General features: G+C 37.6%; 1 protein-coding gene across 1 annotated transcript in view; it reads left to right on the top strand.

The window, feature by feature from the left end:
- The first annotated feature begins 445 nt into the window (after nucleotides 1–445).
- The window catches only part of LOC139936395 (dachshund homolog 1-like), a 107956-nt gene continuing 89781 nt past the window's right edge, over nucleotides 446–18620 (top strand). Inside the window, exon 1 of the mRNA XM_071931217.1 lies at nucleotides 446–569. The gene's annotated coding sequence lies outside the window, so the exon portion shown is untranslated. The remainder of the gene's footprint in view (nucleotides 570–18620) is intronic.

Genomic DNA, 18620 nt, shown 5'->3' with positions numbered 1-18620 from the left:
TTTATCTTTTTGTGCTTTCAACTCAAATGGAGAAGATAATTGGAACTAACCATCAGCCTCCTAACACCGTATAGTAGTTGTGCAAACAAAAATGAAGCCAAAATGTCATGTTATTAACGAGAACTCGTGGGATAAAACAAATTAATGGTCAAACGTTGATTTTTACGCGTAAGTTGCTGTAAGTGTAACAAGATGTGAAAAAAATACTCTTTTAAATGGGTGAATTGTTATAGCACAAGCATGCAAGGGGCCATTGTTTGAACCCCTATAGTTCGAATGTCCCGTCAGGAATTGGGGCTATTTGCTATTGTAATGGGGTTCATCGCGTCGTATGAGACCAAAGGAATTTGGGTTATGTGGTTTAGATTTGTGTTGTGTTGTTGAAGAGAGTACTGTTTGGGTGTGGACCAGCGACAGCGATGAGGCTGTGTCATGTTGACCCGTCTAGCACGTGTGGAGCTGTCCGGCGAGTGTTTTAAGGTCCATCAGCAACGCAAAACCTCCCGGGAATCTCGGACCCGAGGGCGGCCAAGGGACCCGAGGATAACAGCGTCTGAGCCATAGGCACTGTGAGTAACTTTGAAAGTAATTTTACTGTGAACTTAATTATAAACCACGGATAAAGTCATTGTTTTTCGGGGAACCGGGTTATTCGTAAAATGGTCCAAGTTGCACCCCTGTGTTGTTGACTTTCAACCTGTAGTGTTTTTGGAACACTAGCCCTGTGAAAACCGGCCTTATTTTAATTTGCTGTCTTGCGTATGCCTACGGGTTCCTTACTCAAGAGGTAAGCCCCAAAGGTAAACGCCAGTCCAGTCGTTCATGGTTGTTTTCATATTGGATAATATAAAGCTTAGTTAAAAATTTAAACGGATATAAACCTGTAAAAATTGAGAAGAAGAACAAAATAAATTGATTTGGTGTGAAGGGGCTAAGGTTTTTTGAATTGGCGATTCGCATTAGTTTATAACGGGAGCTGTATAGCGTGGTGCACCCGTTATTTAAAGTGATGTTCGAAGAACGACATGTCGCCCTCTATTGACTTGAATTTCAAAAAGAACGTGCGCCGTGTTCTTCATAACGACAATGACCGTCTTAACTCAATCTGTATCAATATGTATCTGTATCAATATCAATCTGTACCCATAGCGCCATTTATAACATTGGCGACGAGGATGTGATTCGAACCCACGCGTGCAAAGCACAAAGGATTAGCAAAGGTATAAAACAACCAAACGAATCATTTGCCTTTATAGTAGCCCTGCCAGTTTATTTGTTTTAGTACGGAAGCGAGACGCTCTGAAACTTATGTTCTGTAATTTATTAGAAAGTGATGATTTTTTCGTATCTTTAGGTGTCTGGTTATCATGGTTACATGTAGTGTATCCTATTATAAGCTACCTATCCGGGTGACATTATTTTCTCAATTGCCCTATAACTTAAAGGAACACGTTGCCTTGGATTGGTCGAGTTGGTCTTTGAAAAGCGTTTGTAACCGTTTTTATAAAATGCATATGGGTAGAAAGATGTTGTAAAGTAGAATACAATGATCCACACAAACATGCCTCGAAATTGCGTGGTTTTCCTTTTACCTCGTCGACTAACACGTCGGCCATTTATGGGGGTCAAAATTTTGACTCCCATAAATGGCCGACCATGTTAGTTCGCACAGTAGAAGGAAAACCACGCAATTTCGAGGCAAACTTGTGTGGATCATTGTATTCTACTTTTAAAACATCTTTCCAACCATATGCATTTTATAAAAAACGGTTACAAACGCTTTTGTTTTGACCAACTCGTCCGATCCAAGGCAACGTGTTCCTTTAAGTTCATGCACCATCTTGGCCCACATTTCATAAAGCATTTTGTTTTCTTTTAAACGATTTTTAGCGCAAGTAAATATTATTTTATTAAATATCTCTTTATCATTGTGGGTTATAAGCAACCGAGGATTTTATTTTATATTTGTAAACGGTATAACATGAACCATGCAATAAACGACTCGGACAAATAGCTATTTTGTTCCGCAATTTTTCAAACGTGTTCATCAGTAACGCAAAAGCAGTGTTGTCACCCTTGGGCAAGACTAGAGAATAGTGTTCTGCAGTCACTTTGTCTTTAACGCCCCTTTTGCCACTGAACGGAATTTTAATTCACACGTCTGACAACTACATTGTCATCGAGAGCTGCTTCAGCAGAAAACATTGCATAGATGTTAAATCTGCATCGGGGATAAAGAATATTAATTTTGGATTTACCCATACACCGATGTGTGTAAGTATGTATAGGGCCTACTCAGTACTTTCCCGACTCCTTTTAAACAAATCACAGGCATATTCCTACACGGGTGGGATTCGAACCCACGATATTTGCAATTCTAGAGTAGTGTCTTACCATCTATTTAGACACTTGCCGGTAGAGGCAGTTAGTTCGAATTCTATGTTTTTTAGCAGAAAATATTGCTTGAAAAACTTCTGCTAAGCACGAATGAGCAGGATACCACTCACAATTGTATACGTGGCATGGTAGGTTGGCTGATGAGCAACATTTTGTTGTGGTTAGCTTCTTTTTTTTTGCTTGAGGGCTGGGCCCAATTTCAGCGTTGCTTAACGGTAAGCACATTTTGTTGCTTAACGTATAGCAGAAAAATTTGCTTGAGCGTAAACGTGTTTAACCAGCAGTTGCTAACTTAAGCAGGTAAACAAATTGCGCGCGCAACATTTCAGATCGTCTGCTTAAGCACAAAATTCCCCCGAAAATAAAATAAAATTAAAATGGCGCACGAATCCAACCGCGAGACTGGACAAAGACTATCTTGGATCATCACCCGATCAAACGAATAGGTCAATGCATTTTAACACCAGCAATGTAGGTCCAATGTAATAGCGACAACAAATCCATAATCATGTTAGTTTTTTTTATATTATAAAGTTCATGTCACGTCACCCATTATGACAAATAAATGGCGCCAACTCAAATGGACACAATTTGCACTCTCGTCTGCATGTGGGTCTTATAAATACAACTGTGTACATACGCATCAAGTAATAAACCGTTTTCCAGAATGTACTTTGGTCTTTGCATAAGAATTAATGGCAATTAAAGCTGTGGCCATTCGTGACGGTCGTGTTGGCTTTGTTTGTCCTCTCGGGCTCACCGCTCCACAATGCAAAAATAAATTACTTATTTCTCTTATATATTATGAGGATTGAAAAAAAAAACTACAAGAGTTGATATGAACTTGTAATCTCAGCTTATTTATAACGCTCCGTTATTTATACCACTCTTCAAGTTATTAAAAACCTGCCAGCACATTAAAACTAACACAACGTTTCACACTAAACAAACTGAACAAGAATATGTTGACATTATTATTTTAGTTGCAGTTGACTGACATTTTAAAGATTAATTTGATTGAACTTTTATTTCACTTTTCATTCCAAAGTAGAAGTTTCCCGATAGTTATATTTTTGTATGATTATGAGTTATGACTGGTATGACATTGTTTTAAAACGGATCTTAAAGCAGCTGTCAAAATAAAATGTTGTAAAAGCGTGCGGCTGAAACACGTATTGTTTGTTCCTTTAAAATAATTTAATAATGATGTTTGAGCATTTACAGAATGTGTATGTCCCTTTTTATGATGACGGGTGGACAATTCTGTTAGAGAGGGCGCCCTGTTGAGTGCCAACTGGACGATCCACTCCCCACGCAGTGTTGATTCCTGCCGCGTGTAACTCGACCCGGTCCGTAGTAGCGGCTTACAGCTACTCGTGCATATTGTGTACTCGCAAAATAACTGTTTCGCTTTGATTGTGTTTTTATTTATGTTAACCCAAACTTACATAACACACCATACTTCTTCTTGGTTTATAGAGTAGTGTTAATGTATTATGTTACTTAGCTTCTTCATTATATTATTCTGTAAAACATTGTTTAAAAATTGCTTAACCCGTAATGTTTGTTGGAAAGGATCACCACTATCTGAAGACATCTCGCGTGAGGTAAAAAGTACTTGAGAACAGTTTGATTTTAACCTTACTGTATCTGCCCATGCCACCCAACACACACTGAAAGAATCAAACATAATGCGTTTATTCAATGTTGCAGAACTCACAGTAATTCAAAATGAATATTTATAAAAAAAACCAATGTAAAATATAATATAGTCAAAATGTATACATGTACATAATGTACATAATTATAAAAGTGTTTCTGGAGTGAACTTTAAACAAATGACAAAATCTAGGTCCGGGAGAAGCAACAGCTTTTGTTCCCCAGCATATGGACGGACAGACAAAATGACGGACACATGTGAACAGACAGGACATACACGGGTGTTAGACAGAAAATAAGGCCGATAATAAGAGACATCGAGCTGCAAGCTTCCTCATCACTCGTGTTAAAGGCAGTGGACACTATTGGTAATTACTCAAAATAATTCTGAGCATAAAAACCTACTTGGTTACGAGGAATGGAGAGCTGTTGGTAGTATAAAACACTGTGAGAAACGGCTCACTCTTAAGTGACGGAGTAATTTTCGAGAGAGAAGTAATTTTCCACGAATTTGATTTCGAAACCTAAAAAAATCAAGCATGTGAAAGCACACAACTTCGTGTGACAAGTGTTTTTTTTTCTTTCATTATTATCTCGCAACTTCGATGACTGATTGAGCTTAAATTTCCACAAGTTGGTTATTTATTGCATATGTTGAGATACAGCAAGTGAGAAGACTGGGTTTTGACAATTACCAATAGTGTCCAGTGTCTTTAATGCAATCTACTCCGAAGAAAGTTTATAGTTGGCATAAGGTGCAAAGATAGAGAGTTATTGATCGCCATTATGTTGGATGTTGTCCTGATATTAACAGACTCCTGACTAAAGCAAGTTGATGTTGCCTCGTAGGTATTTAGCTGGAGTGGTTATTGGTGGTTTGAGTATACCGACAATACATCACCTGCTACCCTCAAGATACTCCACTCATTATACGCTCACTCCACTCTCCTTCCCCGTAGGCCTGCAACTCAATCAAGTCACAAACGCAGGCAAAAAGCAATATCTTTGTCAGCTAAGTCTCAAACATTTTGGGAAATGAACCTAATTTCTCACAATTTGTGAAATATTTGATAGGTGAAAGTCCCCTGTACTGATTAAGTCAGCCCATCCCCAAATAAAAACACGGTGTTGCTCTGATTTTTGTCGTATGATAATTTAATGAAATTCACGTGCGACTTTATAAATACAATTTCTTCCGAACGAATGATGAATTGCCAGCCGCTAGACATAATTAATAACTAGTGAGAATGCTGCTTTATATTATCAGAGCCAATAATGCTTGTAGTCAAAGTTTATATAGACATGATTCCATATCCCCAAGCATAAGTCTATATAGTTTACACATTGGGGGCCAACTCGTCATTGTATTGATCGATTGTGAGATGGAATAAAGACCTGATGCACAAACTCAGATGAAACTCTACCGAGTACAGACAAGTTCAATATCATTTGAGGCATTGCATGATGAGGTATCAATATATATTTGGTTTGTGGTCCACCATGTGTGTATCTACTTGCCAGGTTTAAACTATTTCTGTGACGTCACTCTATTGTTGAAAGTATAGATTATCATCGTTACGAATCTACACTTAAGTGTAGATTCGCAACATTGGGAGCCGACTAAAACTAATAGGCTACTTAATGAATTATAACTTTTGTTTGAATATGTGAATGTCATTTTTAATGTGCAATTAATATTTTGTATAAGTTAATTACCGCCAAGGACAACATCTTCCGCCAATATTGTTTACGTCAAAATGGCTCCTTGGTGTCCCAACAAAAATAGTAACAGTTGGTTTGATTTGCTTTTATTTAATAATCATCCGATCACAAAGCACCAAAAAAATCATAAACGATGCAGAAATCCCGAATTAGTACGAAGGTAGGAAGTGTCTCGTGTGAAGGTACGAAGTGACTCGTGAGAAGGTACGAAGTGTCTTGTAAGAAGGTACGAAGTGGCAAAGGTACGAAATGTCCTGACACCCATTTTTATAGGCAATTGTAGGCACACCAACTTCATCATAAGAAATGTGTTGGTTTTAAAACATGTATGCCTATGGTTAGTTTCTTTTTAGTCATTTAATGTGAGATCAGTCCTCTTTCAAGATGTATCTTTATTGGTTCTTGATTTGTGGACCTGTAGGCTCCTCTGAAGATCTGTTCAAAGATATTATGTCGAGGGCAGAATCAAACTCAGTCATTGTACCTCCAGCCCGTTTAAATGCATATTTCCGGAAATAAAGGATCTTGCAAATTTTAGTTGATTGCATGAAGTTCCATGTGATCTTTTTGTTTTAGTGTTGTATATTTCCACTCAGTTGTACACTTTTAGAGTCGTGAGGGGCCCGTAAACACACTTTTCACATGTAGGCTTACAACCTGGACCTATACGTGAAAGAGTGACAATTTCACTCTCTTGTCCGAGTGGTGTCAGTTTCGCTCTTTTTAGAGTGAAAGTCAATCTGTGTCACTCTTTTTGACTGAAATTGGAACGAACTTCACTCTAAATGGAGTTGAAAGTACCTGTATTTCACTCTAGAAAGAGCTGTCCGCCATAATGGCTCTTTATAAGAGTGGTATGGCGGACAAAACAAGTGCCGCACTCTTTTATATTAAAGCCATTGGACACTTTCGGTAAACATTATTGTCCAAAGCCCCACACTTCGTGTATCACAAATTATATATAAAATAACAAACCTGTGAACATTTAGGCTCAATCGGTCATCGGAGTCGGGAGAAAATAACGAGAAAACCCACTCTTGTTTCCGCACGTTTCGCCGTGTCATGACATGTGTTTAAAACAAATCCGTAATTCTCGATATCGAGAATTGGTAATTGTTTTGATGTTTTCTCAAAAAGTAAAGCATTTCATGGAATAGTACTTCAAGAGAAGTCTTTCACCATTACCTTCTGTAAACCCTGTAGGTTATTTGTAAATCTGTGAACTTTTTTTTTCTGTTCCGAAAGGGTCCGATGGCTTTATTCACGTTATTCGAAATTGACATTCAAAACAAAGGGAGAATGACAAAACTGTACGCCAAATAAGGTGATAGCATGTCGACATGCTATAGTACATGGTGAACCAAAGCTATGCTAAATCAATGACGTTATTCTCATATATAGTATACCACCCGTGCCGAACAAGACAAGGTTGACGCAGCGGTTTGCTGGCGGTGAGCAGTAGGGCGTCAACGTGACATCCAGGTCATTGCAAAGCAATCGCTAAACGACACCTTACATCCAACCAAATGTACTTTAATCTTTGAGCAACCACGAGTTTTTCTGAAATCTCTTGCGTCGCCCAACTAAGCTACTCTGGAGGCATGGTTTATAGAATAAGCCTGAATAATTCATGAATGTCATCATAATTATTGCAATGTGTTGCTCATGAACTACACAAGTGGATATTCATTTGGTTATTTTTCAATGTACATGACACAAGTACAAACTTTATCTCTCAAAATATCATTGTTTAAAGACATTGGACCCTTTCGGTACAGAAAAAAAGAAAAAGGTCACAGATTTACAAATAACTTACAGGGTTTACAGAAGGTAGTGGTGAAAGACTTCTCTTAAAATATTATTCCATGAAATGCTTTACTTTTTTAGAAAACAGTAAAACAATATCAATTCTTGATATCGAGAATTACGGATTTATTTTAAACACATGTAATGACACGGCGAAACGTGCGGATATAAGGGTGGGTTTTCCCGTTATTTTCTCCCGTCTCCGATGACCGATTGAGCCTAAATTTTCACAGGTTTGTTATTTTATATTTAAGTTGTGATACACGAAGTGTGGGCTTTGGACAATACTGTTTACCAAAAGGGTCCAACGGCTTTAACACCAAACATGTCAAATTGACAATTTAATTGTTGTTTCCAGTAGATAGAGCGATGTTGGATGGTTGACTGCGAGTCATTCCTCATTATTGATTAACGACTTGCCCCTTTTCTCATTTCCAGTCAGTTAGTTACACGGACTCTGTGATTTCTTTTATTTCAATTGTCTACTGTCCGCTTTCTGGGCAATGACTCACAATAGGTTACCAGTATATACATGTACATGCCTTTGGCCATAGCGTAACTACAGCATGCAGCTGCAGTTACATTATTATTACTATAAGACCACCAGCGTATCCATTTTGGGAATGTAAAAAATAATACCGCAGTCAATAAATTGAGCTCGGTCTAGAAGGTATAAGATCGATCAGGAATTGACTCGTCTCCAAAATCTAAATCAAAGATTTATTGTTTGTTTTCTAACTGCCACAAATTTGGTATGAAATATTTTGCTTGGGATTGTGCATTTTCCAGACAATTCTGGCAGGGACGAAAACTAAGGGCTGTTCCCGTAATCAAATCTTAATTTAAAAATAAAAATCATACTTATATAGGCATACAACAATCATTCAGTAAGACGTACAATGCAAGATGCCGTATTTAAGGCCTTATAGGAACACGTTGCCTTGGATCGGACGAGTTGGTCAAAACAAAAGCGTTTGTAACCGTTTTTTATAAAATGCATATGGTTGGAAAGATGATTTAAAAGTAGAATACAATGATCCACACAAGTTTGCCTCGAAATTGCGTGGTTTTCCTTCTACTGTGTGAACTAACATGGTCGGCCATTTATGGGAGTCAAAATTTTGACCCCCATAAATGGCCAACGTGTTAGTCGACGAGGTAAAAGGAAAACCACGCAATTTCGAGGCAATTTGTGTGGATCATTGTATTCTACTTTTTCAACATCTTTCTACCCATATGCATTTTATAAAAAAGGTTACAAACGCTTTTCAAAGACCAACTCGACCGATCCAAGGCAACGTGTTCCTTTAAAGACACTGGACACTATTGGTTATTGTCAAAGACCTGTCTTCTCATTTGGTGTATCTCATCATGCATAACATAACAAACCTGTTTGTGAAAATTTGAGCTCAATCGGTCGTCAAAGTTGCGAGATAATAATGAAAGAAAAAAACGCCCTTGTCACACGAAGTTGTGCGCTTTCAGATGCTTGATTTCAAGACCTCAAATTCTAAATCTGAGGTCTCGAAATCAAGTTCGTGGAAAATTACTCCTAAGTAATTTACCAATAGTGTCCACTGCCTTTAACAAAGCATTGCCTCCAAACGGTATTAAAACGAAACTTCAATAACGTCGTTCTGATGCGTGTATAACAATTCATATCATAAGCTTATTTATTGTGTATAAAAGTGGGCAAGCGTAAATCATATACATCAATGATCGATAAACGACTCTACTCTGAACAAAGCAAAGCCAACGTGTATACATATAGGCCCTCCAACAAGACATCAAATACTGCCAATAATTACTCAGTTTTCCATCGTTAGCACCAAGGACTTCAGTTTGCATGGCCATGTTATTAAGTGTCGGAAAAATCAATGCACAATCTTGGTGCTGGAACCTCCATAATTTCAGATTGTAGACGATTCCAATTTACGTGCTCGAGTGTAATCTATACTTCTGTCATATGGGAGGTTTAACTACGATTTCTGAAAGTCTTAAAGCTTAATTTTAACCCAAACCCAAACACCCCCCCCCCCCAAAAAAAAAAAAAAAAAAAACAAAAAAACACTGACTGAATGACCAATTCCAACTAACAAACAAACAAACCTGTGACAATTATATCAAATTTGAGGTTTCCTCGAAAAACATAACAGGCTTTTGCTTTGTTCCCCATAAAAAAACCCATTATTTTGGCCTATGGTTTTCATTTACTGATTGTATTGAAAAATAAAAAAAATAATAACAATTCCATATTGGATTCTTTGAAGGAATTCTTCATTCACAATCTGTTGGTTTAAACTTCCATGGTTTAATTAAGGCACATCAAAATAACAAATTATAGAAATATACCACAAATAAGTGCAAATGTTTGAAAGTTCGTTCTGGTTTGTTTTATGCGAGTTGTTGCGTTTACTTATTATTTACACTAATAATAAAACAATGAAATTAATACAATTACAAGGCAGTCATATCTGCTTTATTATGATGGACAAAAGCTAACGTTGGCTCAACTGCAACGAGATTTGGGTCTTGAATAACTTTAGCAACCTTAAAATAATATATAGATGGATTGCGCATCGCACCATCGACCGCCATATTTGATGATAAACAATGGGAAAGTGCACACGTGACGCGCTGCGCACAACTCTCAGCCAATCATAGCCAAATTTCACGCGTGCACGTCTCATCAAAGATGGCGGTCATTGACGTCATGTGGATTCAATATTAAACAGAAAACGAAAGAACAAGAAAGGGTTACTGACAATTTGGTCACCAAAATGAATTATATAATTTTGTTCGAGCCATAAAAGTTGTGGAATACCTGCTTGTCATCACCTTGATAAATTGGTTTTACTCAATAAACGGTCCAGCCATTTTGAAGTCAAATCTTGAATGACTCGTTACCTATCACTGTCCGGTATACAAAACCAATACGACAATATTTCCTGGCTCTATCCACCTATGCTAACATTAAGGTTAATAACGACAGCATTCACGGCGTAAAGTATAACAAAAACACAGAACGTTCCCGCAGTGCGTGCACTGTGTAATAGTCATTAAGTACACCCTTATAGAAGTTGTACAGATATTAAAGGTTATTATGTAATATTATTGGAGGTAAACATTCAAAACTGGCTTCATAAAATGAAAACCTATAAATTAGTGATATATTTAAACGTACGGTGACATTATTGGAAACAAAATAAATATGAACTACTGCGAAGAACGGTAAACCATGCTTAATGGCACTGGACACTATTGATAAATGTCAAAGACCAATCTTTTCACTTGGTGTAATCACAACGTATGCACAAAATAACAACCCTGTTAAAATCTTAATTTTTGTTTTTACCCATACACCGATGTGTGTTAGCACTGTATACTCAGTACTTTCCCGAGTCCTGTGAAAAAAATATCACAGGCATGTTACTCGGGTGGGATTCGAACCCACGACCCTTGCAATTCTAGAGTAGTGTCTTACCAACTAGACTACCGAGGTTGTTAAAATCATGATAATAGGTAAAACTGTGTAGTAAAAATGCCGGCTGGCGCTACTAAGTAATGAATAGCGTTCGTCATTAAAAAGGAAGTTTAAACATTTGGTAAAAAAACACTGACGTACTTGAAATGCGAGAAGTATTTTGTTCAGCGCAGTCTTTGTCAAATGATAAGGAACGGAACCAGTTAAACCTGTATTGTGAATATCAGAGGTACCAGGAGGACTAAAGTGTCATACCATGGTCAGACACTGAGGGATAGCGGGGCCTAATGTGTCTATTTACAGTCACTTCTTTCCCGTCACACAATCAGCCCGTGCAGTCTTTACACTATCGTCCTCTGCCAGTCCACTACACTAAACCTGTTGTCATACACCATGACATCGGGATTAGTTCTCCACACTCTATCTTATTTCCCCTTGAACCCTTTACTCATTCCCCCCGCACTACTTCACCTCTCTTTGTTCACTCCACTACCCTAGCTACCCCCTGTCCTTGTTTTCTCATCAGATGATATAATGACGGATCAGCACATACAGAAAATGGAGTATAACAATAATTGATGTAGAGTTGGTTGTCAGTTATAGGCATTGGGTATGAAAAGACGATGGGTAGCGCTAGGTGAGCGTCAAGTGTGTAATAAAGCCTGCTGGATGTTAGCGGATGTAAAACGACTCACTCTTTCAACCCTACAACTGATGCATGTTGTACTTACTCTCTACGTGGCGTTAAAGGCAGTGGACACTATTTATAATTACTGAAAATAATTATTAGCATAAAAATCTTACTTGGTAACGAGTAATGGGGATAGGTTGATAGTATAAAACATTGTGAGAAACGGCTCCCTCTCAAGTGATGTAGTTTTCGAGAAAGAAGTAATTTTCCACGAATTTTATTTCGAGACCTAAGATTTAGAATTTGAGGTCTCGAAATCAAGCATATGAAAGCACACAACTTTGTGTGACAATGGTGTTTTTTCTTGCATTATTATCTCGCAACTTCGACGACCAATTGAGCTCAAATTTTCACAGGTTTGTTATTTTATGCATATGTTGAGATACACCAAGTGAGCAGACCGGTCTTTGACAATTACCAATAGTGTCCAGTGTCTTTAAGATTTGAAGCATGTATTCACAATATCAATCATGTTGTATGCAATAAATGCAAATGAAAAAATAATTACTTTCTTACTTTCTTAGTTTTCTGGGTAGCTGGAAGAAATGGGGCAAGGATGTGCTTACAAAGAACGGTCATTGACATGTAGGAAAAAGTATATAATCCCCAACAGCACTTTTGAAGCTAATCAGGTATTTTCAGCCATTTTGGAGTTGATTAAACTACCCGATTTTTGACATTCTTTTTAAAGATGCCGGAACTTAGTGGCCAAAACATTGTCTAAAAAATCATTGCACTGAACTAATCGTGCGTCTTGTATGATATCGTATTTTTCGTACTTGAACAAACATTGAAATTACACAAACTATATAGCTAAAGTCCACTCACTAATTTAAGATATTAAACTCATGTTAAAAAGAAATAAACACACAAACACACTAATTGAGGACTTCTCTTTGTTCCCCCACTGTTGGACTGTTTTTTTTAGTGATGTCCCCATTGGTTTTGTACACGAAAGCTAAGCGAGGACGTCCTCGCTCTGTCAAACACAAAGATCCCTTTTGTTAAAGTCCTCGGTTTCAGCGGGATAGGCACGCTCACACAAAATTGCATCACAAAGTAAAACATATGTTTTTCACACATTGTTACAAGAACATTGACAATAGTCATCTACAAACAACTCTAAACATTAAATCATTCTTTTTACCCGTTTTCTTATACCACAAGGCTATAACCCACATCCATTGGTTACCAGCAGTCACCAGTCCAGGCATGTATTGAGAGGGCAGGGGCACCAAGGCATTTTCTCTTTAATAATGGCCATCCTATGAGGCAATTGTAAATTTCTACTTGAGCATTTCAAGGGAGGCGATGACCAGGCGCATGGAGGCAAACAGGCAATCGCCTTCGTTGCATCCGTGAAGCATCAGGCCGACCTACCAAAAGTCAACTGTTGGTTACTCCGCCAGTCCAAACAAACTATTATACCTTATGCACATGACGTCATTTCAGTAGGGCGCCCTCACCTCGAGGTCAAAAGGAGGTTGTTCATTGGCCAATACTGTGCGCCGCGCGTACAAATCTGTGCGTCTGGATTGTTTTGTCACCTTTTTTCCACTAAGATGGCGGCTGGATGACGTCAATGCACAAGGTATATACACCCCAAACAGGGCCCAATTTCATAGAGCTGCTAAGCACAAAAATTTGCTTAGCATGAAATTTCTTCCTTGATAAAAACAGGATTACCATCCAAATTTCCATTTGTTGCACATTGCTTGTTACAGGTATTAAGCTGATGTTTATAATATTGCATCGGGGATAAAGAATATTTATTTTGGTTTTTACCCATACACCGATGTGTGTTAGTACAAAATTTTACATCTATTATATCGTTGCGGTACCCGCTGCCAAAACAGGATTCGAACTGCCTCTAGCTGCCGGGCAACCTCGGTAGTCTAGTTGGTAAGACACTGCTCTAGAATTGCAAGGGTCGTGGGTTCGAATCCCACCCGAGTAACATGCCTGTGATATTTTTTCACAGGACTCGGGAAGTACTGAGTATACAGTACTAACACACATCGGTGTATGGGTAAAAACCAAAATAAATAAAGCTGATGTTTGCTCATCCTGAAAATCATGTGGAAATGTTGTTGGTAATCCGGTTTTTATCGAGGCAGAAATTTCATGCTAAGCAAATTTTTGTGCTTAGCAGCTCTATGAAATTGGGCCCAGTTCATTCCCAATATTTCTTTAAAGCCATAGTTTTTGAGAGAGCACATAAAAGTACACTCCCCTCCTCTAGTTTTCAAGAAACTCGCAATTTAATAAACCCGTAAAAATGTCACTTTAAAACAATTTTCACAAGTTGGTTGGATATGTGTATATTGCTTGCGATACCTCGTCGCTGCAGCTATTGTGGTAGCATTTGCTACAATAGCAGGGGTGGATTTCGTAAAGAATTAAGACAAGTCTAAGAACGAGTTACTAGTCCTAACTTAGGACTGGCCATACGTTTTTACTATCCCCTAGGACTAGTCCTAAGTTAGGAATAGTCATAACTCTTTGTGAAATCGACCCCTGATATTTATAACAGTGTCACAATTTCACGCGAGATCCCTTGTACCAATATTAATACATAAATTGTTGAAACATTTATTGCTCATAATGTAAAAAGATCTCATTCAAACACAAATTTCTCAAACACAATACGACGTTTTATGGCCACCATTTTGTGAGTAGTGGTATTACAACCCGGGCTTCCAAATTGTCAACATCAGTTTTGAGGTTGAAACGTCAGGCCATAAATATGATTTGCATTTATACCATTTAGTTTGTACTGTTGTTTGCTATTTTCTCAGTTTTGAAACTGGAAGACAAACTATTACACGTAACCCCTTCACATCCCCATACAGAGTTTCTGAACTATTCTCTGTTTTATAGTTTGACACTTTTACGTGTTTTTTTCTTCTTTCTTTCGAGCTGAGTTATTCTACTCTGTTTATTCAACAAACGACAACATACATCACTAAATCCACATTAATAAAGAAGCATAATAAATACTGGTATTACATAGCAAAAAAAAAAAACATATACAAGTATACATAGAAACAAATAAAAACAGTTTAGCGTGACATTTTCACGAAGGAAAAACAAGGGACTTAATTAAATTAAAAACAAAACAGAACAATGAAATGTCACCAAATTGACATCAAAAGGTTCAAACGTAACCCCTTCACAACCCCATACAGAGTTTCTGAACTATTCTCTGTTTTAGTATGACACTCTATGCGTTTTGATTCGGATAATATTATCAACGCTATACGTAGGGCCTAGTCTATAAATCTACCGCGAGTTCCATACATGAAATAGCCGTATAGTCATCGTTCTCTTGGCAGATAATTTTCCGTATATCCGAGAGCGAAGATTGTGCGACAGTATACATACTATTCCGACTCGATCTGTACAAGTTTTGCAATAATACATGGGCGTTACACGTAAGGAGGCCCATCATCCTGGGGCGAACCAACTTGTCATTATATGCCATTTGATCGCCATCTTTGTAATCAGTCATGTTATCAAATAACTATAACTCTACTGTCATATTTATGTCACGCCCATGTAGTTTCGCTATTGTAATATGGTACACTCGTACTGTAAGTGGCATATTAAAGGCACTGGACACCTTTGGTAATTGTCAAAGACAGTATCATCACTTGGTGTACCCCAACTATGCATAAAACAACAAATCTGTGAAAATGTTGACACAATTGGTCATTGAAGTTGCAAAAGAAAACACAGACTTGATGCACACATTTTTATGGCAGTTTAAAGGAATACATTGCCTTGGATCGGACGAGCGTCTGTAACCTTTTTTTATAAAATGCATATGGTTAGAAAGATGTTTTAAAAGTAGAATACAATGATCCACACAAGTTTGCCTCGAAATTGCGTGGTTTTCCTTTTACTGTGCGAACTAACACGGTCGGCCATTTATGGGAGTCAAAAATTTGACCCCCACAAGTGGCCGACCTTGTTAGTCGACAAGGTAAAAGAAAACCACGCAATTTCGAGGCATGTTTGTGTGGATTATTGTATTCTACTTTTAAAACATCTTTCTACCAATATGCATTTTATAACAAACGGTTACAAACGCTTTTTATAGACCAACTCGTCCGAGCCAATGCAACGTGTTCCTTTAAACACAACATTGACATAGGCTCTTGCGAGGGGGCTCGGCCAAATCCAGGGCCCAATTTCGAAAAGCTGCTAAAGCAAAAAATTATATATTGCTTAACAATTGTCTGCTAAGCAGAAATGAGCAGGATACCAGTCACAAATTGTGCATGTAACATGGTATTTTGGCTGGTAACCTATTTTATAACAATTTTGTTGTGATAAGCTACATTTTGTGCTTAAGCAGGTCCATGAAATTGGGCCCTTATTAGCTCTATCCATATTTAATCGAAAAGTATAAGCAAATTTGCCACGATTGATCTGGAAGCTTGAGCTGCCGTCGATTTCACCAAAATCTCCCTCATTTTCGCATGCTTTTCAAACACTGTGTACGTAGCTTTTTCTATGAGTTTTTATTGTTTTATTGTGCATTATTACAGTTTTTGTAAGCGCTGTGATAAAGCTTTCTATGGGGAGCGTTTCTAAATATCTGTTATTAATATTTATTATTAGTATTATTATTAATCTTATAGGACTTAGGACGACTTAAAGGCAGTGGACACTTTTGGTAATTATTCAAAATAATTGTTAGCATAAAACCTTTCTTGGTGATGAGTAATGGGAAGAGGTTGATGGTATAAAACATTGTGAGAAACGGCTCCCTCTGAAGTGACATAGTTTTCGAGAAAGAAGTAATTTTCCACGGTTCGAGACCTCAGATTTAGAACTTGAGGTATCGAAATCAAGCATCTAAATGCACAGACCTTCGTGTGACAAGAATGTTTTTTTCTTTCATTCATATCCCGCATGTTCCATAACCGATTGAGCTCAAATTTTCACAGGTTTGTTATTTTTTGCATATAGTGAGATACACCAACTGTGAAGGCTAGTCGTTGACAACGACCAATAGTGTCCACTGCCTTTAAGTTACGTATCCATAGACGTTAGAATGCATTTAACCCATCCTAAATTAGGATGAGTTACTCGTCCTAACTCAAGATAGGATTAATCCTAGCGTTTCTTGAAATCGGCTGCTGGCTAATTTGTCAACTTTCTACGGGCTGCTAACTGTATTGTTCAAACTTTCTTCACACAAAGACGATCGCGCTCAAACAATTATTGAAATCAGCTTGCCAATTATTGATAAAGTCAAAATGTTTAACCAAAACCCAGTACCTTGCAATGGATCTTGACATGAAATAACAGAAACGACAATTTGTATTTGAACCATCTTATTTTTTAATGAAATTGAATAACTTCTTTAAATGATTGAATGACATTATAGTTTTGCAATGAAAATTAAATGAGCAAAAAGTAAAATAATTTCAACACCACAACACAAATTGAATTGTAAATCTTTGTGTGACATTTATCTATAGCATGTCATTTTATAAGAAGTAGGATTTATTAATAAAGGTGAGGAATATATTGTTAAATCATTTCTCAATCAATTATGACAGACATTGAATTCCCTTTAAATAGCTTAACAATAAATAATGACAGATATAATTGAGATGTAATAAATATATAATATAGTGTAATTGTAGCTTGCTGACTACCCAACGCTCCTCATCAACAATCGATCTCCACAAAACAAAGGATAGCTTTATAACAGGTGGCAGTTAACGCAAACAAACAATACCTAATCAACATAATATAAACCCCACCAATTTGCTTCTACAATCGACATCCCTTGGCCTCACTCAACTAATATCGAAATATTGGTCAAAGTCCTAGCTTGAGCTTAATTGGCGCGAGGAATAATCGTCTATCATGGCAGGCGGTGCATGCTTCCTATTTATAATATCAACTCATTCAATCGCATGAAATTGTATTTATTTACTCCCTCTCGTCGCTTATTAAACCGCTACAAGATACAAATATCAATGGAGTCATTCAGGCGATTGCTTTATAAATTACTGGTCTTTTGATGGTACTTCAATGGTTGTGTTTATTCTCTAGATATTTTGAAGTTCACAGTTTCTCAGTGAAATATGTAGTATAGACGGTTTACAATTCGTTATTGACATCACGAGTAAAAGAAGGCATTCACTTCCGTTTCATGTCTAGTGTGCCATTCCGCAAATAATAAAAGATATCATTGGCATTGGAAGATGGTTTTATTACCTTACGCCAACGGTTCGATACTTTTTAATAAAATGCAATCAACATGTCTAACGAAACTAAACAAACGTCGTAATTTTCCGTAGCCCTGACGATGTGGAACAAAGGCTGTGTGAGCTTGAGCAATGGTCGAAGCTATGTATGCACCTCACTGAACAAACCAATAAGAACCAACAATTAATCCGCACAGTCATCTCACTCCATAATGCACACGTACAAAAATACTAATTAACAATTTAAATGATTGAAATGGGAGATCTCATTGAGCCCCAGCAAGATCTCGCTGGAGTGAAATTGATGTTGGTGGGTTGTGAGTAAACGCCATTTATCAACTTGTTCATTATTTTATGTTGGCGCGGTGCTCCTACACAATGCATTGGCCACTTGCAGACGGTATTAGGTTTTGAGGATTGTTTGCATGCGTACGACTGTTCTGCATGCCGAACGTCGTTCTGCGTTCTCTTGATTTCAATTCTCATGTTTGCCTTAAAGATTTCCCGTTTGTTGAGGACAATTCCATGTGCTCAGGGGGTCTCATGACGGGGCCTGGTTCGATGGGACGGGACTAATTTAGGCCAATATCATGCTGATATACTATGCGTTAAGTGTGAATCAAAATGACTG

Source organism: Asterias amurensis, chromosome 4 (genome assembly GCF_032118995.1).
Source record: "Asterias amurensis chromosome 4, ASM3211899v1".
Lineage (NCBI taxonomy): Eukaryota > Metazoa > Echinodermata > Asteroidea > Forcipulatida > Asteriidae > Asterias > Asterias amurensis.
The sequence above is the reverse complement of the archived record's forward strand: the minus strand, read 5'-3'. Positions and strand labels throughout refer to the sequence as shown.